Source organism: Lissotriton helveticus, chromosome 1_2 (assembly GCF_964261635.1).
Source record: "Lissotriton helveticus chromosome 1_2, aLisHel1.1, whole genome shotgun sequence".
NCBI lineage: Eukaryota > Metazoa > Chordata > Amphibia > Caudata > Salamandridae > Lissotriton > Lissotriton helveticus.
Window position 1 is genome coordinate 96,845,488 of NC_136058.1, and position 14,661 is coordinate 96,860,148.

Below are 14,661 nucleotides of genomic sequence, written 5' to 3' on the forward strand. Positions count from 1 at the left end.
GGTGAGTGATTTTTCTTTCTTGAATTTGGGTGGGATCAGGAGTAGAGTATTTGAGCTTCGCAAGGGCCTCTTTGTACCAGCTTTTGATAGTTAGTTTTAAAGGTAGATAGATTTTCAGTGTAGAGAGTTTGTGGGTTATGCAAGCCATTTTGAAGGTACTTCTCACTTCGATTGGTAGCCAGTTGAGTCTGGCCACTGCATTAAGTGTAGATTTCATAGGGATGAGGTGGATTTTTGGGGTACCGGTGATTGTTGTATTCCCATAGTCCATTTTGGAGAGGACTAGAGATTGCACTACAGTCTTTAAGTCTTCAAGGGGTGATGAAGGCTTTGATTTTTTTAAAGGTGTTTCAGCGTATAGAAGGCACTTTTTGTTGACTCACTGATATGGTCTTTCATGTTCAGGTTTTTTGTCACTTGTAATCCCAGTGATTTAACGGAGTTGGAGATAGATAGATTGCAGTTTAGAGCAATTAGGTTGTCAAGCCAGTTGTGGACGGGATAGGGTTTTCCTTTTGGTTGGATGAGGAGGAGTTCAGTTTTTTGGGGGTTAAGCTTTAGGTGGTTGTTGGTCAGACAGGATTGTACCATGGATTGTTGTTTAGGTGCTGGTTGTCTTTGGATTACTAGTTTTTACTGTACAGTTGGGTGTCATCACCATAGAGGTGGTGGGTGATTCTGACTTGCGTCAGGATCACTGCAAGGGGTTCCATATCGTGGTTTAACAAGGTAGGGGACAGGATTTATCCTTGTGGAACACTTTGTGTTAATGATACTATTGGTGAGGTGGAATTGTTTAATTTGATTAGGTGCACTCTCTGATTCAGGTATGAGGCCAACCACTGAAGGACAATACCATTGATTCCTGAACATTGTAAGAGGATGTTTAGGAGTATTTTATGATTGGCTGTATCAAAGTCAACGGAGAGGTCCAGGAGAAGTAAGCGGCAGGCCTGGATATCATCTCGAGACTATGTAAGTCTATTGTCTAGAGATCTGTTTAGGTGTCCTTAATATTTAAAGTTAATCATTGTTGTCTGATCAAAGTCTCTTACTAAATTGCTCAGTGAATTTTTTATATGCCCAGAATCTTGCCCTGGTCTGTTTCAGTGTACTTAATTAAACTCTTTAACCAAAGTAGCAAGAGTTTGGGTTTTCTACCCATTCTCCAATCATCACTGGATTAGGTTCTTTTTAACTAGTGATTATCAGTATCCTTTATCTCCTGGGGATTCTTCGCATGTCTACATAACTCTGATGGATATGGACTCCCACCATTTACTCATTTCATTACTATGCGATCTCTCTAATCTGTTTTACATCAGGTTAACAGATACAATAGACAATGGTATTTCTTTAGTTTTGCTGGGCAGTTTATGAACTGTATTATCCTCAATAAATAAAAATTATTTACTTACAATTAAGTTAGTTTTGATTAAAACATAGACCTAAATCATTACATTTAATCATAATACAAATGCATAGTTAAAACACAATTATATCTGTTATTAAAATTGAATAAAAGTAACAAGTGAGAAATAATATCAATTAAAATAAAATGGTCATGTTAATGAATAATGTAGCAGCCTTAAATTACTAATATCTAAATAATCTGTGCCTTTGTGCTGATAGACCATGCTCAGTTTACATACTTGCTAACAGAAAATGGAATGGAGGGTCTGTGAGCTGAATTAAAAAGCAATAATTCAGTGAATGGAACATTGGGGCGATGGAATTGCCCACATTTTCCTAATAAATTAACATAGTGGGCAAAACATTAAGAATGAATAAGATGTTTGTGACCGAACCACTCCATCGGGAGCCACGGGCGGGCGGTGCTTATGACGGAGTGGTTCCGTCACGGCCCCGCCCGCTCATTAATTCACCCACGCAGGCGCGGAATTGATGCCGCGTGGGTGGAGCGGCGTGACGGAACCACGCCGTCATGAGCACACGGCGCCCTTGGTTCGTGACGGGGTGGTTCCGTCACAAGCATGGAAGGGGTTAATAGGAGTTGGCCTAACGGCTAGGGCGCTCGACCTTGGACCTGGGGATCTGGGTTCGAGTCTCGGTAACGACGCCAAACATCCTGTGATTCTGGGCAAATCACTTAATCTCCCCGTGCCTAACAAAAATGAATGTGTGTCCTAATGTAACATAACTGGTGCTATGTAAAGCGCTCTGATACCTGATTCGGTTTGGGTTCAGTTCGCGCTATATAAAACTCTGCAAAAAAAAATAGCATCATCCCAAAGGCAGGAACCAAGTAGAGTTCATAATATACTGGTCAACAGAAAAAACTCCAATCTGAATTTAGCATATAAGAATCTTAAACAAGAATACATATATTCTACATATGGTTAACATCCCTTGACTTTTCTATTTAATAAATACTGAAATTAAAATCGGATCTAGATTGCTAGTCAGTACCCAAGAATATCATCTTTCTTTGATGGCAGAGCCATCCTTTCTCTAAATAGAGTAACAGTAGAACTATAATGTAAGAGTATCAAGACTAGTCATAGGCCCATTATTTGTTTGAATTAGGGGGAAATGGATCTCTATCTCTTGAAATGAAATCTGTTCAAGTATTGTTTAAGACAAAATCATGCGATTTGTCCTTAACAGAATCCGAGAGACTAGAGTTTCAGTTGTGCTTGTTGCACAATATTGCGCACTCCCAGTTCCCCATCAAATATTAAAGATGAAGTCAAATGACGCCTGGGTCATGAGGGGCAAGATGGCGGCCGCTGCAGCGGCTGAGTGAGCTGGTGTGCTGAGCTCTTACCTGTTGCTGTCCTGCCTGGCGTTTTTTTTCATTGGTCTCATGCGTTGCACTTTGGAGTTTTTCGGTGTTCGATGCAGTGGTTTGTGTGGGGCTGTTGACAAGTTTTCCCCGAAAAAACGCGTGGAGCGACTGCGGGGTAAAGCGGAGCAAGGCGGCAAAGCGCCAAAGCGGCGTTCATAGGTCTGGGACCGGTATCGGCTTCAACGGTTACCTCCGCCTCTGTGCCGCGAGAGCGAAGGTGCACAGTAGTCGGCGTTTGAGGGAGAAGGAGAGAGGCAGCCGCGGTCACAGGGCTTCACTAGCAAGGCATGGTGGAGACGGAGCGAGATAGCGAGGTGAAGCTGCAGCTGAAGCGGATTAGCGCGGCTTACCTCGGAGCTGCGGCGTTTTTTGGAAAAACGACTAGGGAAAGAACTACAAGCTCTTGTTTAGCAGGAGTAACAGCCATCCATAGCGTGGAGCTCCAGCTTATAAGGATTTATTTTGGATTTTCTGGACTTTCATTGGACTCTTGGTGTGCAGGTATAAACAGTGTGTAGCATTCATATGTAAAAAAATCTCGTTTTGGCAAGGTGGGAAATAAAAAAAAATATATAGCTATGGCACCAAAAGGCAGGGGAGGAAGAGGGAAAGGTGCAACTAATACCAATACCAATTTCAATTCTGCCTGTAATGAGGACCCTCCATCCAATATCACTACTACACCTGTGAACAGCAATAATCCCCGAGCGCGTAATGAGAACATTAAGGAACACACAGTACTTGATTTACTTAGAAAGAAAAATACAGGTGGCACAGTGGGTGCTGTCAGCAGCTCTGTGCAGATACCTCCCACAACTAAGCCTAATAACGGCCTTGCTGATCCCTCAGGTGCAGTCCCCAAACAGAGGACTACTCAGAACCACTTACCTTCAGTTGAAACATCTCTAGCGGAAGCTCCTAGAGAGCAGGAGCGAGAGTAAGACCTGGAAAGGGAGCTGGCGGTTCTATGCCAGGCAGTTGGGGAGGTTAGTGTCTCACCTCAGATCAGGAATAACTTTGAGAAAGAAAAGGATATTCTGTCCTTTGCCGTAAATGATGTGGAATCTGTTGATTCAGGGGGCCCGTTCTTCTCCATGTCAGAGGGTGAGGAAGAAGACGGGGATGGAAAGGATAATGAACAATTTTCTTCTTCTGGTGATTGGGGATATGATATTAATGCTAATATAAGCTTGGTAGAAGATGTCTTATCACCTGACTCCCCGAATGCTACAGTTAGGAAAATTAATGAAACATAGAAATCCCTTGCTAATAGCAAACTTAACATGATCGGGCAACCACAATGGCAGGAACAGGCGGAAGCTGAAGAAATTCAGGATGAGGCGCATAATCTCGGAGGAGAAGGAGAAGGGGAGATCACTTTAAAAGCAATCTATAATCTACAAACATCCATGTATAAAATCATTATGGCCCATAGGGAGGAAACTAAAGCAGAGGGGCTTCGGACACAGTGAGCTGTTCGTAAGTTGCAGAATGTGGTTCGTCGATTGGCTAAAAACTGTACTGAAACGACCACGAGAGAAGTGGAAACCCGAGTTTCAACAGTTGAGGATGAGCTTTCCAGCCAGAAAACCTCAATCAATCAGATGCAAAAACTTGGAAAATCGGGCACGTCGGAATAACTTGCGTATTTTGGGGATTCCGGAACTTTCTGAGGGAAAAGATGTTCGCCGATATGTTGTTGATCTCTTTGCTGCAACTTTCACGGACCTTAAAGACTGGGATTGGGAAAAAGAGATCATTAGGGCTCACCGCTTTCCCTTTACTCAAAGATGAGATGTAGGGAGGGCAGCGACTCAACCCAGGGCAATTCTTATTTGTCTGCATAATTATCTCCTCCGTGAGATTTTGTACGATTTAGATAGACCTACAAAACCTAGGAAAGGACTGGGACACAAATTTTTTGTCCATCCTGATTTTTGTCAGACAACTGTCCAGCAACGCTGGAGGCTTAGGCAGCTAATGACACCCATTCAAGCAAAAGGGGGGCCAGTTGTTCTTATTAAACCCCCCAAAATTGAAAATTGTCTATAAGGGGAAGACAACTTTTTTTGTATCTGAGATTAAAACTCAGCAGTTTATAGACACAATGTAAGGCCATTCAGGGAAAGATTTATTTCCCTTTTTTCTCTTTTCTCATGATGGGGTATTTTTGTCTAGGGTGTTAATCAGTTAAGGCCAGGTTTGGTCAGCACAAACAGGGAGACTACTCCACGCCACCCACCATCAATGAGGACTTTTGTCCTTACGCCTCTGTTGGGAGGGTGTCGCAAGGGTGGGGGGGTAGGGCGGGTGTGTGGAAGGGGAGGGGAGGGAGGAGGGAGGGAGGGTTCCGGGGGCAAGGAAAAACAGTAAATGGTCAATTATTGGCAGCAAAATTTCAAATTGGGCTTGTTTCTGTGTTTTCTCATCTTAATATATTTGATATATTAAGCAACATATCTGAGGTCTGTGATAAATACTTTAATAAATATGATAATAGGTAAAATATCTATATGTTCATGGAACGTGTGGGGGCTAAATGACAAAAAAAAAAGGTACAATCGGACAGATGTTGAAAACTATGGCTGTCGACATTCTATGCATTCAAGAAAGTCATTTAGCCTGGAAAAATAGAGGGTGGCTTAAAGATCTTAGGAGGAGTGGCAATATTAAAAAGATTTGGGCTTGGACAGGTTAAAAATATCAAAGAGGAACCATTGGGCCGCTGGGCTATAGCTGCACTGAAATTAGGTGAAATAACTTTGACTATTTGCTCAATCTACGGGCCAAATGCTGATGATCCCTCTGTTCTACATCAACTAAGTATTGAACTGGCCTTATGGCCACCTTTGTTAATTATGTGTGGGGATTTTAACTTACATTTAGATGAGATATTTGACTTATCTAGTGGCAATCATTACGTCGGTAGAAAGAAAAATGTATACAGAGCTGTTAAAGGATTGGTACAGGAATTTGGGTTGACGGATATAGGATATGCCAGGGCTGGAGGCCTGCCTGGGCACACATTTTTCTCTGCCCCTCACCAGGAGCATTTTAGGCTTGACTACTTTTTTGTAGCTACATCCCTTATTAATATCTCTGTAAACCTATCATATAGGATTCTACCTAAGGTCATTTCCGACCATAATCCTATTCTTCTTAGTTTTGATTGGAATTTTTCACCAACTTTTAGACCATGGTCTTTTGACCGTAAACTCTTGTATGACTCATCCTATATTGAACACGTGAGTAAATGGATCCCTGAATTTTTTGAGAATAATAAAGGGTCTGCCGCGCTTGTAACAATATGGGATGCCTTCAAGTGTGGGGTCCGTGGGAAAACCCTGAGCTACTTGCTTAGAAAACAGAGAGAGATTAGAAAAAAGGGGGAAGCTGAGATGCATAAACTGAGAGATCTTGAAATACAATTCCCCTTCTGGATCTTTTGCAAAAAAAAACACCAATAGGCATTCTCTACTCTTGTTTGATGCAGGAATTTGGGGAAGATTTAACGGAATGTCAGGGGAGGTGGGCCGGCAAATTGGGGATACCCGACACTAGGGTTTTTGATTCAGTTAAACTTGCCTCCGAATGTTTAATAACTGGGATGATGAAATCTCAACATTTTATGTGTTTATATGATCTTTATTATACCCCTAGCAAAGTTATAAAATGGAGTACTACAACTGGGACAAAATGTAATCGATGTGGGTTATACGCTGCAGATGCTGAAAAACATATGTTTTTTTTCGTTGCCCTAAATTGGGAGAGTTCTTTAAACAAATTGAGAATTTTTTGAGTGCCGTGGTAAAGTTTAATATTAAAGTAACGGCTGAGATGGTTTTAATTGGCTTAGAGGCAGGAGTGTCAAGACCTAAACCTTTAACCTGTTTTCTTTTTATTTGTATGGCAGTAGCTCGAGCATGTATTACCAGAGAATGGATTAATGTAGACCCCCCTTCTTTTTTTAGTTGGAGGGAAAGATGATTATATATGTATAACATTGAATCTGCTATATATAAACTCAAGGGGGTCAAAAGAAGAGCTCTGGGCGAAAATATTTGGGAGTTTATAACTGAATGGATTTAGACATTGTTCGATGCTGCTTATAGTAGAAGCGACTTGCTGATGTGGTTCTTATTTTTCTTTGGCTGTTGTCTGTTTTCTACTTATCGCTTTATTTTTTGTTCTTCTGTGCTGATATGTGATTGACCATTTCTGTATATCCTTGCATAAAACAATAAAATAAAAAAAATAAAAAAATAAAAAGAAGTCAAATGAAGGAAAGTAGTGATTAAAAAACCACAATTCTCCACTACGAGCCAGCATATACAGATTAGTATAGCCCCACTCTTCGATGCCATATAAACAACTATTTAAACATTTTACATTATATAAATCAATAGAGCAGATAAAGCCCAAACACCATTGCTTCTATTGAAGACTTCAAGTCTGATGTGGTATTGGACTTTAATTAATTGCTCGGCCTACTTCCTAGCGATGAGATTATGATTCATAAGTATTCTAAATTTGTAACCAGAGACAATGGGGAGCCATTTAGGTGCAAAATCTTTTACAATGTCTGTTTCCAACTAACAACCAGCATCTTAGATTTGAGGACATTGATGGTAAGTTCAGATTCCAAATACAAATTCTCAAATCCAACCAAAGGCTCTAAAAGGGCAGTTCTTCCCTACAAAGCTTCCTGGAAGTGAATATCTGCTATTCTCACTGGAGCGCTCAGCTACATTCACCTTCTCAGGTATCCTAATATGCTGTTCCCCAGGCCCGCCTCTGAATTCCGTTCACCACTCCCAGAACTATAACTGCAGAACTCAGCCTAAAAAAATCCAATCTTACAGTACTAGTAGATCTCAACAAACACTGACAAAAATAGCAACAAACGTATAAAAAACATCACACAGAATATGGCAGTAATTCAAATGACCTGAGTACTATTAACTTTTCTCTATTGAAAACAAGTTACTGTTGCTATTCACTGCTAGGAGCAGCTTACAATTTTGGGGGAGGAAATACCAAAGTTGCCACGCAGAATACAGAGGTGGTGTACATGTTCACAATGACATAATTATGTACTAGCACAAGCTGAAAAAATACACAACACAACAGGCTACAGTGATAGAAAACACTGCAGACAATGTCAGCACAGTAATTATTGACCGAAGAATATCTAAACTTTTGGTGGAGACGGCCAGTGTACCCTAAATGTTACATGTTCAGATTAATGACTGACAGCTGTTGTTCCCACATTAACAGGTGAGGCAAATAACTAGACAGACTTTTCAAACGAGTAGCTCATGAGCTACTGGTAGCTCTCCACCTACATGTAAGTAGCTCTCCTGTGTGTGGCCCAGCCTACCAAATTAGACGTTTTTGTTAAGTTAACTTGATGTATGTTGAATAAAATTCAATAGTGAGAATTTGAGACAAAAATGTGTGTATTCTCAGACTACATAACCTCCAAAATATATTTAAATCTGATATTTGAGTGATAAATCAGGTGGCACTGGGGAGACCTATTACTAATATTATGAACTTGGTATTAGAGGCATTTCTGCTGTGGCTGTTATGTATTCACCATGTAGAGGCATTGCAAATTGATAAAGCCTTTTTTACACTGCAGCTGGCAATCCTGCCTGATGCACTGAGGAGATCACCACTGGTAATCTTGCCAATTATGTCCAGTTATGTAATCTTATCTGAGATGGTCGCTATTACAACACTAATAATATTAATATTATTATTAATAATATTGTTGATTGAGCATCAGTAGCTCTTATTACTAAAAGGTTGGAGACCTGTCACTGGAACAACAGACCGCTGTCACCATGTGAACACTAGTAAACAATGGCAACAATAATAGAAACATATAGTCTTTGAATCAAATTCAAGAGGAACTATTGGTAAACCAGCGGCCTTCCATTGAGAGGGTTTTAAAAGACATATTGGTGTTGCTGATTGGTCAACTCCATGAAGAGTGGTACTATGGAGATGTCATCCACGAAAAGACTATGATTTCTAACACAAGATGTGCTAACAGAGTGGACTTGTGGAAGGCCACTATAGGCAAAGCATTTGCTGAGGAGGAAAACCAACACTACTATGCATGTAGCACATGCCTGTATAGGTCTGAAGAGAGCCAATTGACCTTGTAAAGTTATCTCTTCATTAGGACTGATACATAATCCCAATTTCTATTGGTCAAACTAGTAAACTCTACATGTATAATAGCAGTCATTTCAGGACAGGAGCCTTTTTTTTTGTATTTGCCTTGGTGCACCCCAAAAACTATGTTTCTGAAATCAAAGAAGGAAGCTAGTTGCTGTCACTTAAGAAAGCAAGCAAGCAGACAGGTAAGTCATGTAAGAATACAGCTCTTTCAGTCTCAGACAGAAAACATCAACAGAGACGACAACAGGCCGATTCATCAGGTAAAAAGTGTAACACTTCAAATGATAGACATTAAGAGCATCCAAAGCAACCACCTCTCCTCAACAAGCTGAGCCAAAACATTATGGGACATATTACCAAGGGCCTTATCGCCGCTTTAGCTGGTTTTTTTCCCGCTAAAGCGGCGATAATTTTATCGCCCTATTACCTAGCTGTCGCTAACACCAGTTAGCGACAGCTAGTAGGAGATAGCGATCATCTTGGGGCCCACCTTGCATGTCAGCGATATTTATCGCTAATGACATGCAAAGCGGGCGTGCCAAGATGTTAGCGACTGGAAACAGTCGCTAACATCGCTATCTCCTATTACCTACAAAGGCGTACTTTTGGAAATATTTGCGCTAAGCGCGAATATCTCCAAAAGCTAACGCCTGCCCAGAGCAGTTCTTAGCCATGTTATCCAATGGTGGGTGGATAACATGGCTACGAGCATTCGCTTGGTAATGCATGAATATCGCTGACTTTTCAGCGATATTCATGTATTACGGCCGATTTTTATCGCTTTTGAGATAAACCTTGATAATAGCAAGGTTTATCTGCGATAAAAATCGGCGGAGCTCGGCGATAATAATATTGCCGCTAAATGTGTTAAGCGATACTTATCGCTTAATCTTGGTAATATGCCCCTATGTCAGGTGTTCTGAGCACCATTTTCCTCAACATTAAAATTTACACAACATGAAAATGCCACCACTTCCCCATTTATTTTGAGACAGTCATCAGGAACCATCAGGGACCTATGGCCTCTTCGTGTAGAGATGTAACCAGTCAATACAGAATGGGTGGTAGTTTTGTTTAAGCGAGCCAACTATGTTGAGATGTGCTATGCATATTAATGATACTGATGGCCGGGAGGTGATGTGAGAGGGTCCCTCCCACCAAAGAGACTGAACACCAGCTTCTGTGACCTACTTTGGGAAAGAAATAATCAGATCAATGTTACTCGCAAGGAAACCCGCATAGACACAGCCTGAAGGGAAACAAACTAAAAGAAAATATATGAAGTTGGGATTTGCAATGAAGATTAAGTTAAAATCTAATGCCTCCTGTTTTATTAATAAAAACACAGCCCGTGAGAACATGCTAAATGCCTTGCTCATGGACTCTTCAGGAACTAATAATGCGGTCTATGTTAGGAGAAGGCAAACACCATCGATAATTTCAACTACGATCTACCATTTTTTTAACAGCTTTTTGTAGCTCTCCTACACCATCAAAGGTATTTAGGCTCTTGTACTGAGAAACATTAGAAAAGAAATTAAATTACACCAAACAGCTGTATCACTGGGCAAACACAGTACATGCATGATTACTTACGGCCTCATTTAAAGTTTTGCGGACGGGTTAACCCGTCACAAATGTGATGGGTATCCCATCCACATTATTACAAGGATCGTGGATGTAATGCACTTGTAATAAGAAAGACAGGATATCAGCCACAGTTGTAACAGTGTAACCCATCAGCCAAACTCTAGATACACCTTTAGTCTCTCATATTTTCACCTCTTAGATTCAGAGCTGTGCAAAGTGGCTTATGGGTGTTTAGCATCCATTTATAACATATCGGGTGTGCTGATGGTGACAATAAATAACAAATACAATTGAACTACAATTCAATAATATTCATAAAGGAAATAGTGAGAAATTCTTATATTTGCTCATGCAGGTTGGTCTCTCAAAATGTTCGGGGACAATTACAGTAAGTCCTTGTGACTAGTTTATAATAGTCTACTGAGATATTATCAGCCAGTTTGCTGCCATTCTATCACTTCCCTGTGCTCAGTTGCTGTTATTGATGCACCTATATTTACTGGCAAACCCTAATAAAGTGGATGAAGGCAAATTTACATAAAGAACTGAAGTCCAGTCAGAAATCCCTGGGATTCATCACAAGAAGCAATGTTGCCCATGCAGTATCAGGTGTCAGAGATCACAAACCAACAAGTGCTATTTTTGAGGAAGCTATCTGACACTGTGCTACCCTACTTCTATGAAAGTGACAGAAGAACCCAGAGTATTGAGTGGTTCTATGGCTGAGCTCCCCTCCCCCGATGTTTTTATTTTATTTCTGGGGCTGGTAATAAATAGATATAAGGGGCCATTTGTACAACCCTACCAATTTGCAAGTCACAAATTGCGTCATTTTGCACCTCGCAATTTGCGACTCACAAATAGGAATGTATAATAGTTTCTCAGACACTGTTTGCGATTCCAACTGGGGTCACAAATTGCCTGCCTCATTAGTAGTCATGAGGCAGGTGCAATTTGCGACCCCATTTGGAATGGGTAGCACTCCCAGGGATGGTGGCCTTCTGGGGTCAGCATACCACCATGTATTTGACTGCTTTTTAAATAAAGCAGTTTTTTTTAATTCAGCCCGTTTTCCTCAAAGGAAAACGGGATGCATTTAAAAAAGAAAAATGAAACGTTACTGTTTAGCTTTTTTAAGAGTAGGCAGGGGTCCGTGGGACCCTTTGCCTGCTCTTAAAAAATATTTTCAATGCCAGCCACAAAGGGGAAGGGGTCAATCTTACATTGAAGTGCGAGCAGCTATTAGGAAGGGATGCTCTTGGTACGCCACTTCCTAATAGCGAGTCGTAAACCCTATTTTGCGAGTCGGTAATAGGTTAACGACTCGCAAAATGGGGTTTCTAAATAGGGCAGACCTATTTTGCGGTCGCAAACAGGCCGATTTCCTATTTGCAAGTGCAATAAGGGTCGTACATCTGGCCCCTAGTGGTCTAAGAGATTGAGGTTAGTTATGAAATACAGCATGGAAACCAGCCAATGAGTAGGAACTTTTAGATGGAGTAGTGTAATTTGGATTCATGTGGACGGAGAGGGCTAGGGTTGTGGAGCTGGAGAGATGAGCATATGACCCAGGAGGCTGAAGAAAATATAAATATCAGCTCGACTGTGTAGGCGTTTTTGAACTGAAGAACTAAGGATTAAGTGGCTGATTCATAAAGTGACACGTTGATTCATTTATCGATTGAGAATTACAGACAAATTAGAACCTTTTGTTTACACCAATCCTACATTTTCGGCTAAAACTGCTTAATGGTACATTAACTTTGGGTGTATAGTTACCAATTAAGGAGGACATTAGAATATTTTAAAACTACACCAAATAGTCATTCTGTCTTAATTGAGCTGCACGTACATTTCTTATCTTGATAATGTCTTTGACACTTCTTCAATCCCCGCGAGCTCCAATTTTTTTTTATTCATTTTATATTTTTTTACACTAACCTAATTTTCATCGACGGTTATTTTCTACGCTTGTCACTAATTTTGTTTTGAGTTCCAGCCGAATGCAAGTGTGTCTGAATTGTTGAAAAAAGCAGATGAGGTCGCCAGGCAGACTTGCTCTTTTCTTTGCGCATAGCTTGCAAGTTGTGTTCCCCACAGTGCTTTGCAGCTCGGGAGCCTTCATCTGGTTTGGGAAGCAGCGTCCTGCAGAGCCTCTAAGGCCGGCCTGTCTGGAATTCATTAGGCGCCTCTCTCCGGATTGGCAGAGGGGAAAAGTGCAAATAAGAGGGGTCACCATCTGAAATGCGAGATCAGCCAACATCTTGTGAAGCTTATGGGAATGAAAGGAAACCCAATACTCTTCAAAAGGGGAGATTTAAAGTTGCATCATGTGAAAGCATTTGCGAGAGTTTAATCACGGAGTTTAGGATATAATAAGGAGCATTACCATTTATCAACCTGGATAATCTGAAATTGATTTCCCTTCTCTGAAATGCAGTCTGTCATATGACGAAGGTCCCTTCATCTCAACACTTTACTGGAAAGACACCAGATATGTGCCATTATGTTTTTTTTAAAATGTACATTGTTATCTAGCTTTGGCAACTAATCAAATCCTGTTCCTCTTCCAATTACTGTTTGGTGGTTTACCAGATACACAGGAAAACCAATACAGTGGTGTCTGGAACATAACAGTCTCTTTCCTCCGAGGCCTTGTGATAAGACATTATTTTTAAACTGGAGGATTGTGTTGTGGTAATTCAGCGGCGGCTTCCCTGGTAAGGCGCAGGAGTGTCACCCCATTGCTTTTCAGCAGTGCAAAAAAGGAAAAATAAAATTCCAATAACATGATGTTATTATCATTTTATTTTTCCCTGCTGAGGCAGTTTTGCGGGGCGGGGAAGGGCTGCTCACAGAGCAGGGGAGGAGTATTTGGGGCACTTTCTAAGTGCGCATGACAGTTTGGTCGGCCGTCTTAAGCCGGTCAAACAGTCATGCACACTTTGCATGTTCTACACCAGGCTGTATTTCAGACTGGTGGAGCACATGAACTGGGTCATAGTCCCTATCTGCGCACCGAAACACGGCACTCAGATCAATCATGACGTGGCTGTCATGGTGACAGCAGAATCGTGATTGGCTTAGGGGAGCCGGTGTGCTTCCTGCTTCCGTTCCAGGACTCGTCAGGAAAAGAAGCGGACGAGAGGCGCAGCAGTGATGAGGAAAGTATATTTTTTCCTTCTCCCCCGTGCCCTGACACCCCCGCTCTGTGGCTGCCGCCACTGGTGGAAATGCAGTTTTAGGTACAGAGGCATAATAAAGATTATAGCAGGAGCTAAAAGTAGTTCCTGCGATTGTTACATGTCTACTCTATTTCTACATTTAAAGGATGTGCAGAGCTAGGTTTAGGTTCAGTGTTCACACTGCAAACATAAAATAAATAAGACTAGCAGGACATTTAACTGATCCATGCTACAGACTTGTGTGTCCCAGGAGACCAGGACACACCTTTAACTGCACATTCTTGCATTAGCAGCAATGGCAGAGGATCATCGCCCTCCTCTCCCAGCCTCAAAATTAGAAAAATAAAATGAGAAAGTGTTTATTATCGTTTTATTTTTCTTACTTTGAATGTGCCTAAAGGTCTGGGCATTCACGGATGCAGTCATAAGGGGGAGTGGTGGGCACTGCTGTCAGTGAGCATGACGGTTTGGCCGGCCGTCTCAGGTAATGAAGCTGTCTCCAACCAGGCTGCATTGCTGGGTTGAAGACAGCAGGCACAGGCTTCCAGTGTCCCTGGGAGCGCAAATCGAAGGCACTCTGGCCAATCCTGATGCTGCTCTCATGCATGAGAGCAGTGCCAGGATTGGCCATTGGGGATTTTGGGAGCCCGTGCTTCAGCGAGGACTCAGAGCAGAGGAGCGGTCCGGCAGATAAGTTATTTCTATATACCTCGGTCGACCAAGATCATCAGGAGGACGTATCTGATTTTAGCCAACCCCCCCGAATGTTGCTAATGTTCTGGAAAAATTCAACCTATGCTCTCTAGAACAGGTTCAGGATACGCTGGTTATGCAAAATCCGGAGCTCCTGTGGATTATGTTCCCCCAGGATTACTTCCTGCATAG